This window comes from Gigantopelta aegis, unplaced genomic scaffold, assembly GCF_016097555.1.
Source record: "Gigantopelta aegis isolate Gae_Host unplaced genomic scaffold, Gae_host_genome ctg3246_pilon_pilon, whole genome shotgun sequence".
Lineage (NCBI taxonomy): Eukaryota > Metazoa > Mollusca > Gastropoda > Neomphalida > Peltospiridae > Gigantopelta > Gigantopelta aegis.
The window spans coordinates 1,007-16,877 of NW_024533249.1; the positions used below are offsets into that span (position 1 = coordinate 1,007).

A 15,871-nucleotide genomic window follows, 5' to 3' on the forward strand; every position below is an offset into this window, starting at 1 on the left:
AACAAACCAGTTTAATCATTGGAGTTCAAAGGTTCATTAAGCCTCTAACAAAAAGATCACATTATATTAAACATATTGTATATCTTAAACAAACAATGACAGGTTTAGTATCGGTATAAACTAATTCAATAATGTCTAATACTAATAGGGAATTGATACTACCAATAAACTGCCATATCACATTAGCAAAATACATAAACAGCTCCTAAGGATGTGCAACCTTGTATCTATCGTGTGATTACGTTTCTGCTAACTAATGCATCCATTGTATTGATATCAAAACATATATCTAAGTTTAGCCAACAGTGGCAACCTCCTTGACAACATATTGCATAATCAATTAGGTCTTCGCTGAAAAACCATGCAACAACAGCTTTAGTGTATGGAAGTCAATACACTTTTATTCCCAGCTGCAAATTCATTTTAGAGTACTTTAGTGGCAAGTGATAACAAATACAAGTTAGTCGTGTGCTTACAAACTTTGAAACTGTGGTTTGGCATCACAGTAAACAATGTCTATTTGATGACACGACGAAAATATTTGTTATTAGTTGATTTGAAGCATGTTTGATGAAAATGTGCAAAATTGAAGTTAAAAGATTTCAGAACCCAATAAATCTCATTCTAAAACTGTTAGTGCCACTACATGTACCAAATACATGTACATATACAAAAGTAGTCACGATTGCACACCAAAATTGCTGAAAAACACAAACTTGGTATTGTACAAACAAAAATGATATCATTGACTTTATTAATTTCATTTAACAGACACTTCAATAGGTGTTGCTGATAGGTAGGGTAGTTTTGCTTGTATACTTTAATGAGTCTTGTTGTGCCAGCCAAACTTATGCTTAGACTTCAGACCTATGCTCTTTGTCAAGAAAGTCCAAACACTCGTATCCTGTTAATGAATGTTGTACCTGAGAAAGTCATTGGTGATATACACATGGTTGTTGATGGGGTTGTCATGACAAACTACTTGTTTATATTTTGTGTGTAATATCTATAGGACATTACAGTTTCAACAGGTTCTCAATGTGTTTGTTATTTGTTCATTTATATTGCTATGTTTTGAAATAATAATATTAATTGTTGTATAGCAATATTTAGTAAGCAGCTGCTGGTATCATCAATGTAGCAGCCACTATACTTTGTGTGTATTAAAACCTCTCTAGTATGCACACTTATTTGGAAACTTTGATGTTATAGTTGGCATAGATTGGCATTTACTCACAAGATTTTGAATAATCTAACACGCATGTAGTGTGTTCTAAATTCTGTAGATCCTGGTCCTAATATACATTACTACATTTTGCAGATTAATTTTGATAATGTAAGGTCACTTCAATGGCTTTATCCTACAAAAGACAGTTATAGATGTCAAAAATTGTTATACTGGAAATGTATACTATTTGGGAACATATTAAATTATATCATAAACAGATTGCTACAGTATAATCTGGCACTTTAATATCAATGTTCCTTTAATTGGAAAATCAACAAGAGAAGTTGGATAGTAAAAGGTCAAAGCAAATATTGAGTAGATATTAGTTAGGGTGGTTAGGAGGTAGTTACCTGGGTTACTTTTGAAGTGTTTGTTTATAATTGGAGATTGTTATCTATTATTATATTAGTATGTTAATTGCAAACCACAGTGGGTGCTTATCATGGTTTAACAAGCTTAAAATAACGAATGTAATTAAAACAATAGACAGGATCTCATTAATGTGATTCAACTTCACACATATAAGTGCTGGTACAACTTCCTGTTACTAATGAAAAAACAGTTTGATATGTCATCTTTGATATATCCATGCTAACGGTCAGTTTGTACATACTCTCTGATAACCTAACCCTACCGTGATATAATGTGATAGTGTGTGTATCCGTTCAGTCTATCCTTATGTTATCAAAAATGCACCTGATATTGTTTTACACAGTGCAGGTGGCCTACCAATCAACATGCACATTATTCCTGTGTAAAGACAAACTACATGAAAGAGATTAGATGATTAAACACTTATACGGTAACAAGTATGTAATCTCAGTTTACACACCTAATGCAAACAATGTAAATGACACATTACGCACGCCTCAGCTAGCCAGTCATTAATTAGAGAATCTCGACAATACAAAGAGTTAATACATAAATTTGTTAGTATAGGACAAGAATAAGGTTTATGTTTTTATTTTAAGTTGCTTTTCTTTGCTGCAGCTTAATAAAAAATGACTTTAAATAATGATGGAGTTGTTTAGTATGTTGTGACCTACAACTATTTTGATAATAAAAACAATTACAGTTTATAGTCTAATTGTTTCAAAATAATTGATAAAAAGGTGTCTCTTAAACTGATCCAAAAGTATACCAGTAAAGACATTTAATTATTTGCAGTGATTACCTTTAAAACCAAACTTGAAAAATGTTGGATGAGAACTGGATACCTCATTAGATAAAACCATACTATACCTTCTCATATAATTAAATTAATTTCTTTAAAGGGGGTGTGTATGCATATTCTTTCCAAGAATGTAAACCAACCCACAATACCAATTGAACATTACTATTATATAATATATTAGATCTTTATGTGAGGAAAACATCATGTTGCTATGGTTTTGCAGTGTCAACTGACACACCTTTTAATTGCATATAAAAGTCATTAGCATTATCTAGCTTTGACAACAAAACCAACTTGTCAAGCTGTTCTACAATACGCATAATTAGTAAGCATTTCCAATGGCAACAAACTACCCCCTTGGTAACATGGTAAACTGTCTACCTGTGTGTGAGTAGACAATAAAGGCAGTGGGTTCTGAAGGGATTAAGGAAATGAGGTTTGGTTCTTCCTCTGTTAGGATGAAGGTGGTTTAGTCTGCTGCTAATTTATGCTCTATTCATTATGATACTCTGACCTGTTACACCTGTTATTCATATTGTTCTGATTGAATACAGTCTGTTATATCACTGGGGTCTATTAAGTATTGATCGTTCACAGTCTAGAGCTTACTAATGGTAGCTATTCTAGGTCACTGGGATAAGTACTGATGTTCAATCTGTCTAGAGCCTTACTAATGGTAGCTATCCTAGGTCACTGTGGTAAGTACTGATGATTCACTAGTCTAGAGCTTACTAATGGTAACATATCTAGATCACTGTGGTAAGTATTGATTTGAGGTTTACTAATGGTACTATCTAGGTCACTGTGGAAGTACTGATTTGAGGGTTACTAATGGTAAACTATCCTAGGGTGACTGTGGTAAGTACTGATGTTCACTAGTCTAGAGCGTATAATGGTGCTATCCTAGGTCCATGTGGAAGTACTGATTTGAGGTTATAATGGTAACTATCCTAGGTCACTGTGGTAGTACGATTTGAGGTACTAATGGTAACTATCCTGGTCACTGTGGAAGTCTGATGGTGTAATAACTCTAGACTAACAAGCATAGGAAGATGAATTAGGAAATAGGAAGTTGAGACGGATTTTAGCAAAAAGGTTTAATGCTGTGTGGCATAGCCAATTAATAAAATGATTTAGAAGGGCACAGCCCCTAGTTCCTACACTGTAACTCATGTTACCTATCATAGGGGTATAGTATACAACAATAAGATTACATTTGAAGGAGACAACAATAAAACAAAACATGTTTTTAGGAAATGGATATAATAGGGAAGCAACTGTACATTATTTATTAATTGTTATTCTGTTTGTTTGAGGTTGTGAAAGTGATTATTATTGGAAGTAGTCTGTATCCAATCGTAAGACTTGAGCAAACTGAAACAAGAGAAAGATATAAAATAATAAATTATTTTTAAAACCTTCAATTTGAATAATAAGTAAATAAATTTGCACTAAAATGGGAAAACTGAGAAAACAACATCAGGTTTGAACTGGCAGGACAATGACAAAAACATGCAACATCTAATTCTTGTTTTATGATAACAGTCATAGGCTCCTCATTTTACTATTATTTTTTACTTTAACTTAGCAAAAAAAAATATCTTTACTAAATAATGGCAGAATTGTCGTCAAGTCACATCTACAACAATGTACATGTCAACTCACTGTATAGCTATGTCATGTGACAACAGCTACCATTAAATGAATTAAAAAAGATCAAGAATGATTTGGATGTAAACTTGTAAACATATCCATAAATATTTCGCTTTCAAAGCATTGCACTTCATTTTTTGGCACCGTATCATCTTAATCATGAAATGCTAAAGCATGTCAAGTCTTTTTCATTTAGTGAGGCAACAATAAGATATGAAACTATTACCAAATAGCAAAAGAGGATGATAATATCATGATGGTTATTGAAGCAAAGTGCAGATATGTGTGAAAAATACTATAACAGTATAAATCATGTGACATCATGGGGAGGGAGAGAGAGGGGGGAGGGAGAGGAGAGAGAGAAGAGAGGAAGAGGAGAGAGAGAGAGAAGAGAGAAGAAAGAGGGGAGAGGGAGAGAGAGGGAGAGAGAGTGAGAGAACGGGGGAGGAGAGAGACAGAGAGAGGAAGAAGAGAGAGAGAGGGGATATGACTATGTACAGGATTTTCTTGTATTACAGTTTCCCCTATGTTCTATAGTATAAATTATGTACTAACCTCAATGCTGCTAATAGACCCTGCAGGCATGAACTTGCTGGACGTAGCAAATCGGGAAACCAAATTACTCCAAGAAGAATGCAATGACGAACTAAAAATAACAAGACATATGTGAAAACAATAGCTAATAAGGAAGTGTGGATGTAATTAATTAATAAAGGAAGTAGAATTGTCTACCTAGTAAAAAATATAAAGTCACGGGTTATTGTAACACGATATGCTCCATATGCAATCAGTCCACCAAATGCTACCCACTACCAAGAGACAAATACTACCTGTGAATGGATGTGTGTGTGTGTGTATGAGTGAGAGAGAGAGAAAGAGAGAGAGAGAGAATGCATATGCAGGTGGATCGAGAGGGAGAGAGTTGATATGAAATGGTTGAATAACTTAATTTATTATATACATAATTGGAATAGACCAATCAAAAATTGCAGAATTACGAGTTCAGATTTTACTTAAATACCTACCAGGCAGTCTGGGCTCACTTAATGATAACTACGGGTAGTCCGGGAGATAATGTAATTATCAGTAGTTGTTGATAATTTTATTCAATAATGATAAATATGAGCTTGAGTTCTAGTTTACTTTGAAGACTAATGATATAATAAGGCTGTTACTTCAGCGAGCGCTGGATCTATTGGAACAAGCTGACTGCAATTTTGAATCGTGAAAATAGTATTCCTGTAATTAGCCCATTCTTGCCATGTTTTTAAGCAGTAGTTGGTGTAGTGTTTTGTTACATGCTGCCCCGCCCACCAGAACTTTCTCTTGCTATGAACAACATCTTCGTCAGATTTGAGAAAGGGTGGATCTTGTAGTAGAAGTAGTCGTTGTTGTGGGGAGGGGGCAAAACGTGTTCAAATCTGAGAAAATGTCGTCAAAGAAATGATTCTCTCCATTCTTAATTTGAAATGCTTAATTTGGAGAACGCAATGTTTCTAGGCTAGTTCTATTGTGACTTTTTTTAGTTAATAAATAACTTTGATACGTTTATCGGTTATATGTGTATTTATAAACCCTTGGAAACCATAGCAACTCGCGCTTCACACTCGGTTGCTATATAGGTTTCTCGAGTTATAAATACGCATATAAAACTTGCAAAACAGTATATAACCTACATATAGATAAGTAGGTGTGGCCATGTAGCAAATTCCACAACAATAGGGCCTAGATACATACTCTCATAACAAGTGTTAAAGATAAATTAAAATCAGATCTTATACACCCATTACATGTTACTTCTATTCCTGGTTTCATGCGATTTAAACTAGATGTAAGAGTGTGTTACCGGAACTATCCAAAAAATGCATCTTAAAAAAGCCCCCCCCTGCATTGTTATTATTAAAACATGATAATAACTTAACTACTTTTACATAGACAATAATACCAGCCAATTTGAAACAAACACCGACTAAACTTCCCCTTCCCCCCAATAAGACAATAGTCGGCCCATGATCTTGAATTAGAGAGGAGGGGTGTGGCCCACAACACGTGTTTTTTTTTTTTTTTTAAAAACCAAGGGGACCTACGAAATGCTTGTACGTTGATTAGAAGATACAGAGAGAAAAATCAAAAGTTACATTAACATACAACTTGAAAACCAAACAAATAATAATAATAGTTAACAATAAAAGTTATGTTTTTTAAAGAACATATTACTTTCACCTCGTTTCCGAACTGCCTTCTTCATTGTTTGGCTTGATTTACTAGCTCCTCTCCCAAAAGGATTTGTACCAGCGAATGAGGTGCAAATGGATTCTGCTGAGATGACATTTCCACTGTTGGAATTGACATACCAGTTGACCACTGTAAATGGAAATGGGACCATTGCTGGAGTCGAAGAAGAAGGTGCTGCCCAAATATTGGGACCTTGACTTGGAATAGATGTACTGGACTGGACCACAAGTTTGAGGCCTGTAAACTGAAATGATTATTGTTGAGGGTTGCCCAAATAAAAAACCTTGACTTGGATTTGATATACCAGATTGATACTGGTTTGACCGCCTGTAAACTGACAATGGAGTGGGAGAGACAGATGAAGAGGGCTGTCCAAAATCCGAGACTTGGTTTGGAAGAGAAGTAAAATTATTGATGGTGTCATTTGGGTGAAACTAAACCACATTGATTGTGGTTGGTCCACCCATAGTGATAGGATTGGATTTTGTAGAACTGCCAAAAATTCCACCACTGATGCTTCCATCACCAGATTAGCTCCCCTTGAGAAGACACAGCTGAGAATTGAAAATCCCACCCCAGTAGCTGAGTGGGTATAAACTGAGTTTGTAGTCCAAGCGGAGGAAATACAAGCGATGATTGTGTCGACTTACGAGGACCAACAGAAAATACAGGGCAGACCACTGATCCATCCAGCAAGAGATGGAGTTTGGAGTAGTAGAGCAATCACTTCCACCTAGAAGACCAGTTGAGGAATAGGTACTGGTAAACTACTGGCTTGGACTGGATGCTAGTACAGTAGTATTACTAGCTTGGTAGCAGTGAGAAAACTGGTATAGGAAAACCTGTATTACCAGTTGACTAGTGCCATTAGGACTACTCCAACCACCAAAGATGTTACTAGTTTGAGCAGTAGTTGACTGAAGTGTTGCTGTAGACAAAGTTGGAAACGGTGCAGATATCTAAAGCAATGAAACAAAAGGCCAGTTAAATTATGTGCATGTATGTAAGAGGTATACATAACAAGACATTATATGACTCAATCAATAGCTTATACCCCTTTATAATATACTACCACTAGCGAAACTTTCAAACCATGCCATTTTAAGGGAAGAAGTATAGAAGTGGAGCAACACACATTTTAAAACAATTATGTTCATCACGAGGCACCTATATACCAGAAGAAAAACTTTGGTAAACTTTTAAATTAGCAATTTTAAAGCAAATGTCAAAATTACATGTCAAACTAATAAATTTTAACCAGTCAAACACAATTTTGTAAACAATTTGCCATATTTGTTTTGTAGATTTTAAAAATTGGGAAAAGTTAAATTATTATAATATGTTCTTCACACTTACCTTTTTGTCCAAACAATAATTGTTGATTAATTCCACTAGTGGTTGAACCCCTAGCTTTATTATTACCAAACAATCCAGCATCCCCTCCAATGTTAGAAATGGTGTCAATACATTCCCAGACTCGCTTGACTGGTTTGATGTACTGGTTGTTACAATTGTTGAAGGATAAAAAGATGAAAATAATGAAGCTGATACAGGGGTTGAGAAGTGGGTGGGACAGTTTTAGGGAACTTTAATGATGGAATGTGGGAGGAAACAGGAGTTGGGTTAGGAGGTTGAGAGCAGGTTGATACAATGGGTGGAGCTACAAACTTTAGTCCCACTGAATGTATTGCTGGTCAAGTTAGGTGTTTGGTATATCAAATGTTGTAGATGTCGGCTTGGTAAGGATGGGTGCAGTCAGTTTGGGAAGAGAGGGGTACAAGAGATGGTATGAGGTAGGCTCTGATGATTTCAGAGATGTAACTTCAGTCGTTACACTATTACCAATTTCACTTTGTGATTGTGTAACTCCACTCAAAGACACATCTGTTTTAAAACCTCCACTAGACTGACTTGATAGTTTTGTTGATCAATGGAACTTGCTTCTGAAACAGTTTTCCAAACAGGCTTGAACTTAATTTTAGTCCACACCTTCACCTAGCTTAAACATTTGAGTAAGCCTTTGTACCATCACCATGGTTACCCACCTGGTTATTAGTACCACATGCTCCACAAGTCTTCATATCTGTTTTATTACTAATCATACATGTGGGACAATCCCAATTAGAAGTAGGTGGAGCAAATGCTGCTAAAGGTGGTTTTGCGTCGTCCTGGTTACTCTCAGATTTTGAATCTTTGTTATGGTGTATTCTTTATTGAGCCACAAGCTATACAGATCTGTTGTTCTGGTTGGTTACTTACCAAACACGAGGGACACTCCCAATTTGTTGTAGGTGGAGCAAAAACAGCCAAAGGGATACTTTTAGAGTTAGATGAAGTAGCAGAAGGTGTAGTTTTAGTCAAAGCTGTGGTTTGTGGTTTCTCTTTCAAAAGGTTTAGCCCTCCAGTGACTGGTAATTTAAAACCAACAAAAGGGGATGTGGTTGAAGGAGGAGGAAGTGTGGAGGACTCTGTCTTCAAACTAATTTCCTCTCCAAACTGAAATAGTCACTTTGGATGTGTTGGAATTAGTTGATTTTGTAGCATTACTGACTCCGCCCACTAAAGGTCGTTTGGTAACACATGCTAACGCATTTAGTATTGACTTTCAATATTACTTATCCAGCATTCATCACAAGTCAATTAGAAACAGGTGCTGTATTAATATATAGGACTTGCTGAGGCTAAAGTGGTACATGTAGTGTACTGGTTGCCATGGTTTGGTTAAGGAGAGTTGCTTAGCAACAGAAGTAGTAGATGTCTCCATTTTGCTAACATCATTCATTATTTTGTTTTTTTGCTTCTTTACGTTGTTTTCAATTTGATATTCTGGACGTTTAGAGCATCTAATACACTGAGAGAGTTAAGAGGAGGAGTGGAGGAGGATATGATGTTGATAATGAGTAGGAGGAGTTAAAGTGAGAGTCGAAGTAGGATTGGAAGATGGTTTAGAGAGAGTAGACACTAGAATACAAAATGAATTAAACATCATTATGAGATAAAAATAGATATTATAAAATATAAAAATACATGTACAATATCTATTATATAAATATAACATTAATAACAAGATTATGTTCAAAATATAACCTACTTTGGTGGTTGTAGTGAGTGGGGTGGTTTCATCTACAATAACAGTTTACTAAACTCGAATTGCTTGGTGACTAGTTGAAGTGGGTGTGGTCTGTGGATATGGACTTTGTTGTGAATATTGTAGGTGATTTTAAATGAATACATTTGTGATTGAGAAGTAGAGAGAGGCGTGGCCTACAATTGATGACGTAGTTGATACTATTGTGAAATAAAGTCAATGGTAGATCAAATTCAAGTAAACATCACATTGTCTAAATGTTTATCGTGAACTTGTAGCCATTTATATACACAAAAAAAAACTCAATTTATTTACTGTTTTTTCTTTTAAAATTGAAAGTCCAACTTCTTACAAAATGTCTCTTATTCTCAAATTTATTTAAAGACAGATTAAATGGATGTGCTTACATTTACAGAAGGTATCTGAAAGATGAGTTAGCCCCAGTCGTTTTGAGAACTGAATTGGGACTCAATAAGTTGCCAAAAGAAAATACAGGTAAGCTCCTGACTTAGGGAGAGGGAGGGAATAGGTGATGGTAGTTCTAATGGTTATTACTAGGGGCATTCTCCTTTTTTATTTTTAGAGCTGTAATGAGAAGTATGTTTTAGCAGATCGAATCTTTCCAGATTGACTGGAAAATGGGGGGAGGGGCTTTTAGCTAGTTTTGTTGCTGCTGGAGACATTGGAGTGGGTGAGGTCAAATCTACAGAGACAGTTCTTGTTCCTTTAGAAGGTGGGATTTCTGACGGAACTTTTACAAAAGTTGCCTTGGAAAAAAAAAAAAAAAAAAAAAGATAAAAAAAAAAAAAAAAAAAATGTGGGAGAGAGGTGCCTTTATGGGTGCTGTGAGAGAGCAACAGGAGGAGGGGGAGGAAATGGAGAAGAATGATTGATGACGAGAGACCCTCAGTTCGCTGTCTCTTAGGCAGGCTAAAAAGATAAATTCTTTATCTACACACCACCACACACACACACCTAAGTCCTAATTACAGGGTTTTCCTCATTAAGGATCATTCAAAGTGGCAACTGAGCTGTCCTTTAAGGAGGCGTGTATACATGTCAAAATATGGCCATTGGCTCAGACAAGGCTGAAACCTTGTGTATTGATCAACATAGTTTAGATCAAATACTTTAGACATTTAGATGTGTCATCATTGCCCAGGCATACTAAAGCATAAGTTGATAGGTAAGTCATTGACTATTTAACTTTTCTGAAAATTGTATTTTCTTAGTTACACAAATTTATATACTAAAGTAACTCACAGAGGCTACTCTTAATGGCAGTTCCTTGCTCTTGTTAATGGTGTGCTTGAAGAGTTGCAAAGTGTCCCTATAATCTAGCTGCGAGCAGTTTCACTGGCAGCATCCTTAGAAAAATGTGGTGGAGTCAGAAGGGTGTGACTTGAATGACATGTTTCACAGGAACAGTCTGTAAGGAAAGAATTACATTATTAATCATTTATAATAAATATCTTCTACCTAACGTTATAATCATAAGAGGTTTAAAGAATATCTTTTCTCTGATAGAGTTTCCAGCCACAATTTTAATGGTTCAATATTGGATATATACTAAACCAACTATCAAACAGGACTATAGTTGGCAAGTCAATAAGTACTCACAAAGCTACAGATATCCTTATACACAAACATCTATATAGCTAATAGTGCAGGCTAGTATACACACAGAGTGTATTATGTCAGTACAATAGATAATGGCTACAAGCGTACATGTAAAACAATTCAAATGATCTTTTCACTCTTTCTCCATTCTATGTAACACTCAATTGACTGATACACTCAATATAACTCTATAGATAATACTGATAATTCTTCCCTACTATCATCAATATACATGAATGTCTTCACAAAAATGATCTATTTTAGCTTGTGTATTATCTATTAGGATATAAACCTCATTGGTTTATGATAAATAAGGAAAAAGAGATAGGCAGATGTCTCCTAATAATCCCTAATAGTTCATGTACTAAATACAGATAATGTCTCACTTTCAAAGAGCTGCTATCTGTTCGAGTTCTCTTGCGAAATGAGGCAGTTTTTGGCCTGAAGATGCTCCACCAAAGGCAGTCCGTCCAGTATAAAATGTGAGATTAAAGGAAGAACGAGATAATGATAGATTAGTGGAGGTTTTGGTGGAGTTTTGAAAAAGCAGCAACAGAGAATGATTGACGTGTTGAAGGAAGAACTGCTAGGAGTCTAAAGTAGAAAGGAACAATTATATTAAGATATATATTTAAAATAGGAGGAAAATATATCTCAACACATAAAAGTAATTAGATATATACTCTGTTCACATTTAGAATGATCACAAACTTAAGTGTAATTATTAGATAGAGAGAAATGGTTTACAGTTGCACCATTCAAAGGCCTAGATCTAATAGTTTAACTTAACTAGACTAAGAAGAGACACCAACTACAACATGATTCACGAGAAAACTTTCCAACTATGATGCCACGCTCAGTTAGTTGATGACATAGAAGTCATTATTGAAATTCCATTACACCACAGTCATTTTCAATGGAAAAAGTATAGTAGTAACAGGTACATTTATTTACTGTAAACAGCTAATGGTATATCTTTTCAATAGTACCTAGGACACACACAACATGTAATAGTAAATGGTATAGATACTGATATAGTATACTGTATTAATAATTAAGTCAAAATTTATGTAAATTTTGTTTTATTATAGGTAATCTTTATAGCACTTATCCGGTCATATGTAAATTTTAAATTGGCAGTTGACTGTATCTGCAATAGTATTTTTTCAGCCCTTAAAAGGTTAAGAGCTGTCACTACATCTGACAACTGTATACTAAATGTCCTTATTATATTCCTTAGGTAATGCAGCCTGATAATCTTACTGACTTTATCCACGTTGTAACAGGTTGAAGCTGAGGACGGCAAGAAGAGGGAGGTGAAGTCTCTCCAGGGGGAGACTTGAGGTGTGTTGAGGTGAGTAACCTCTGATGACTTGAGGACAAATTTAACTTTGGGGTGAGTTAGAAGACACTTGATTTTTTTTCATAAGACGAAGAGGACCTTTGAGAGTAACGAATCAGAAGAGGCCAACATCAGTGGCAGGAATTTAAACCATTACGAATATGTATGTAGGATGCGACATCTGTTAATTGCGCACTGAGAGTGAGCCATAGCACTCTCTTTGATATCCAATATCTTCATCATCCTATAACACAGTAATACTTTAAATTTTGAAACACTCTCTAAGGACACACACTGCATTTAGAGATATTTTTTAGCAAAAAACTAACTTCTCCAATGGACTCTCTCACTTTGTATGTAACATACTTTGCTAATTATATCCTAATTGTATTGGAAGGGATTCTGACTATGAGAAAAAAATCCTAACATCCCACCCCTCAGTACGAGGATATGTGTAGTCACTTACAGTTGAGATTTCGTTCTTCTCCTGCTAAAAAAGGGAACCGACTCTCCTCTCGTAATTACATCTCGTGATCCTGTTCCCCCCCCAATGAGTGCTGTACTGAGTACACGGCTCCTTGATAGAGTGGTGTTCGCCCATGTTTTCTAAATGATCCCCTCGTAACTTGATGGGGGTGTACCAGGGCCGTTGTATAATAGAGGGGGCTTGGTCATTCGATCATCTCTACCATATTTCCTTCCATTCTTTTGACTTGTCCATTTGGAAAGGGGTAGCCAGTCTCGTTGAACTGTCTGTACAAAACTCTAGTAAAAGAACAGATGAATAAATGATACACAATCAATGCTATAAAGCTACACGTAGGTTACTAAAAAACAAGATTAATATAGTCAGAGAAACAAGCAGACCGGGTAAAAAAATATACGCAACTATTATTGACAGACTGATAAACTTATCAAAACTTCCAATTCTTAGCTTTTAAAGTAATAATTCACATATTACATGTAGCTTTCATTAACAAATACAACCTGGACTTAGTAACAGGTCCCAGCTAACTACTGTGATAAGGCTCTAGTGCTATAGTTACTACTAAATTGTAAACAACAAATGAATACCTTTACTAGAATACTATCACTATCTTAACTCTGAGCTAACATAAAAGCTTACTACAATTGAGTATGTTTTTTTTTTTTTCCGTTATGTATTTGTGTACAATACCTTAGATTTAGGTCTGATATATGGCGTACTAGGACGTTGAAAACTTTCTTTGACTAGCTGCTTTAACTTCTGACCTAGCCATGTTCTTGAAGAGCACACGAACGTGTTTAAAAGATAGAAATAAAAGCTTCTTTCTTATCACCTTTGATTCCGAGTGTTTTGTGAAGGTCTGTTTATCGTGTCGAAAGTAAAAGAGGAAGGAACCAACTTCTTCCTGACAGCAACCGGATTTCTCAATTAACACGCCATGCTTGAAATTCAGACCGCCCAATTTATTCGTTATACGAATAATTAAAACTTACGGTATTAGCAAATTTTTATTTTTAATAAAGCACACAAATTTCAAAATATTACTGATTTTAAGTTTCAATTTTGCATATACTATAGCCACTCTAACTTGAATATAAACATATAAAGAATGAGGTCGACCATCAAAGTCACCTTCATTTTAGGAAAAAAATTAATACTTTCATCAATGCATCATGTCCATCATACATTTTCCTGTCTGTATTCAAGCTATCTTTTATGGTCCTGGAAGAAGCACACCCCCAACGATAATCACAAAGCTTTGTGTAGGATGAAATTGAAAATAAAAAACTAGACCATGTCCTCGTTCAAAAACCAAAACTTTGTCACCGTCATGTTTTTCTGCTGACGTATGAAGCACGACTTGAGAGAAAAGATGTGCAGCTTCTAAATGTTGCATATCTCGATCAAAATCTCGTAAAATACTATAACGAAGTAGACTATCATCAACAAGATTAATTGACGTCTGGCGTATTTATAACTAAACCCCATTTCCCTATGAGGAAAGAAAATACTTATGAGGTCTGTTTCATCTTAATGTCCATCCTATATCTCTATTGTCTATGCACCATTCATATATCCATGCATCCATTCATACATCCATGCCATCCCATTCATGCATTCATACTTACAGCCTGTATACCTCTCTCTATCCATCCACCACTCCTTCTTCATCCATCATTTTTCTGTCCATACATTTATCGTCCATTCCATCTATCAATTAATTCTTTCATCCATTCTATTTTTGTCCATTACCTCTCGTGGAAAATCCAACCATTCAGGATGTCCAAATTCATGCCAATAACGTGAGATAAGCCTCTCCACCTAACCCCATAGTGACCAAACGAATCATCTTATGAAGAGCCATTCCCCTATCAATAACAAGTGTACGAGGAGAAACAGTACTCATGTTTCCAATACAACTCAGGCATCCATTACCACATAGCTAATGTCTTGTCACCCACAGAGCTTGATCGTGACTCTCAGCGTAAGCCACACACTTTTCATGATATCGTCGATTTGTCAGTGGTCCACCAAATAGTACTCATTCCCCAATCATCATCCTTTTTCCTCTTTAAGCAATTTGATCCACATGTCAGGAATAGCCATAGCGAGACGATAATCAAATCCAATTCCACCTTCTTCAACAGAGGACGACATAGAGGGCATACCAAAACATCTTTCAGCGATAGTTATAAAAAAGGATAATTATCATGTAGCACTACTGTTAGCTAACATGAGGTACACAACAGCATCGACATCAACGGAAACATTGCAAATACTCCTTGTAGTCACCGGAAAATCCAGTTCCTATCCCATGATGGTGATATAACATTGATGTCACTCCGTCAAAACGAAACCCTCAATCGGTATTCATCAATGTACCAGCGTAGATTAGACAAGAGAAAACGCAGAACCTCCCATGATGTGTATTTAAATATCTTGCTATCCCAGAGAGTGTGGTCACCTCTTGGTCCTCATGAAAATAACAGTGATCTGTCCCGTCAAACTGGTTTAATCCATCTTCCACATTTCTAGCAGCATGGCTATGTACAATATCTAATATCACAACTAAACCAAGTCCATGAGCTTTGTCGACTAAGTACTTCAAATCGTCTGGGTTGCCATAGCGACTTGAAGCCGCAAAGAAGCAGGACACCTGATATCCAAAGCGGCCATAATAAGCGTGTTCCATCACAGCCATCAGTTCTACACAAGTATATCCCAAGTCAGCAATCCTAGGAAGAATATTTGTCAGCAAAGTAGCAGTAACTAGCCACTTTAGCTCAGGTGAAGATATACCCACATGAGCTTCATATATCCTCAGACTTTGAGGCTTAGCAGGATGGCCATGTTGCCCCATTGGTATGGAGTGGGTGGAGCCCAATGATGTGGTTTGTACTCCAATGTGTTCTCATTCTGAACTGTATATTTAGTCCATGGAGAATGACGCCAGAGTGTACGACCATTCCTTGGTTTGTATAACTACCTTTACACTGGTATTGTGAGGAATTATAGGAGCTCCTCGCATTAGATGGAGTTTCAAG

The 15,871-nt window shown here is 35.9% G+C and overlaps 1 pseudogene; it reads right to left on the bottom strand.

Moving 5' to 3' along the window:
- Nucleotides 1-14,540: 14,540 nt before the first annotated feature.
- LOC121392001 lies at nt 14,541-15,687 on the bottom strand (annotated as a pseudogene).
- Nucleotides 15,688-15,871: the final 184 nt, after the last annotated feature.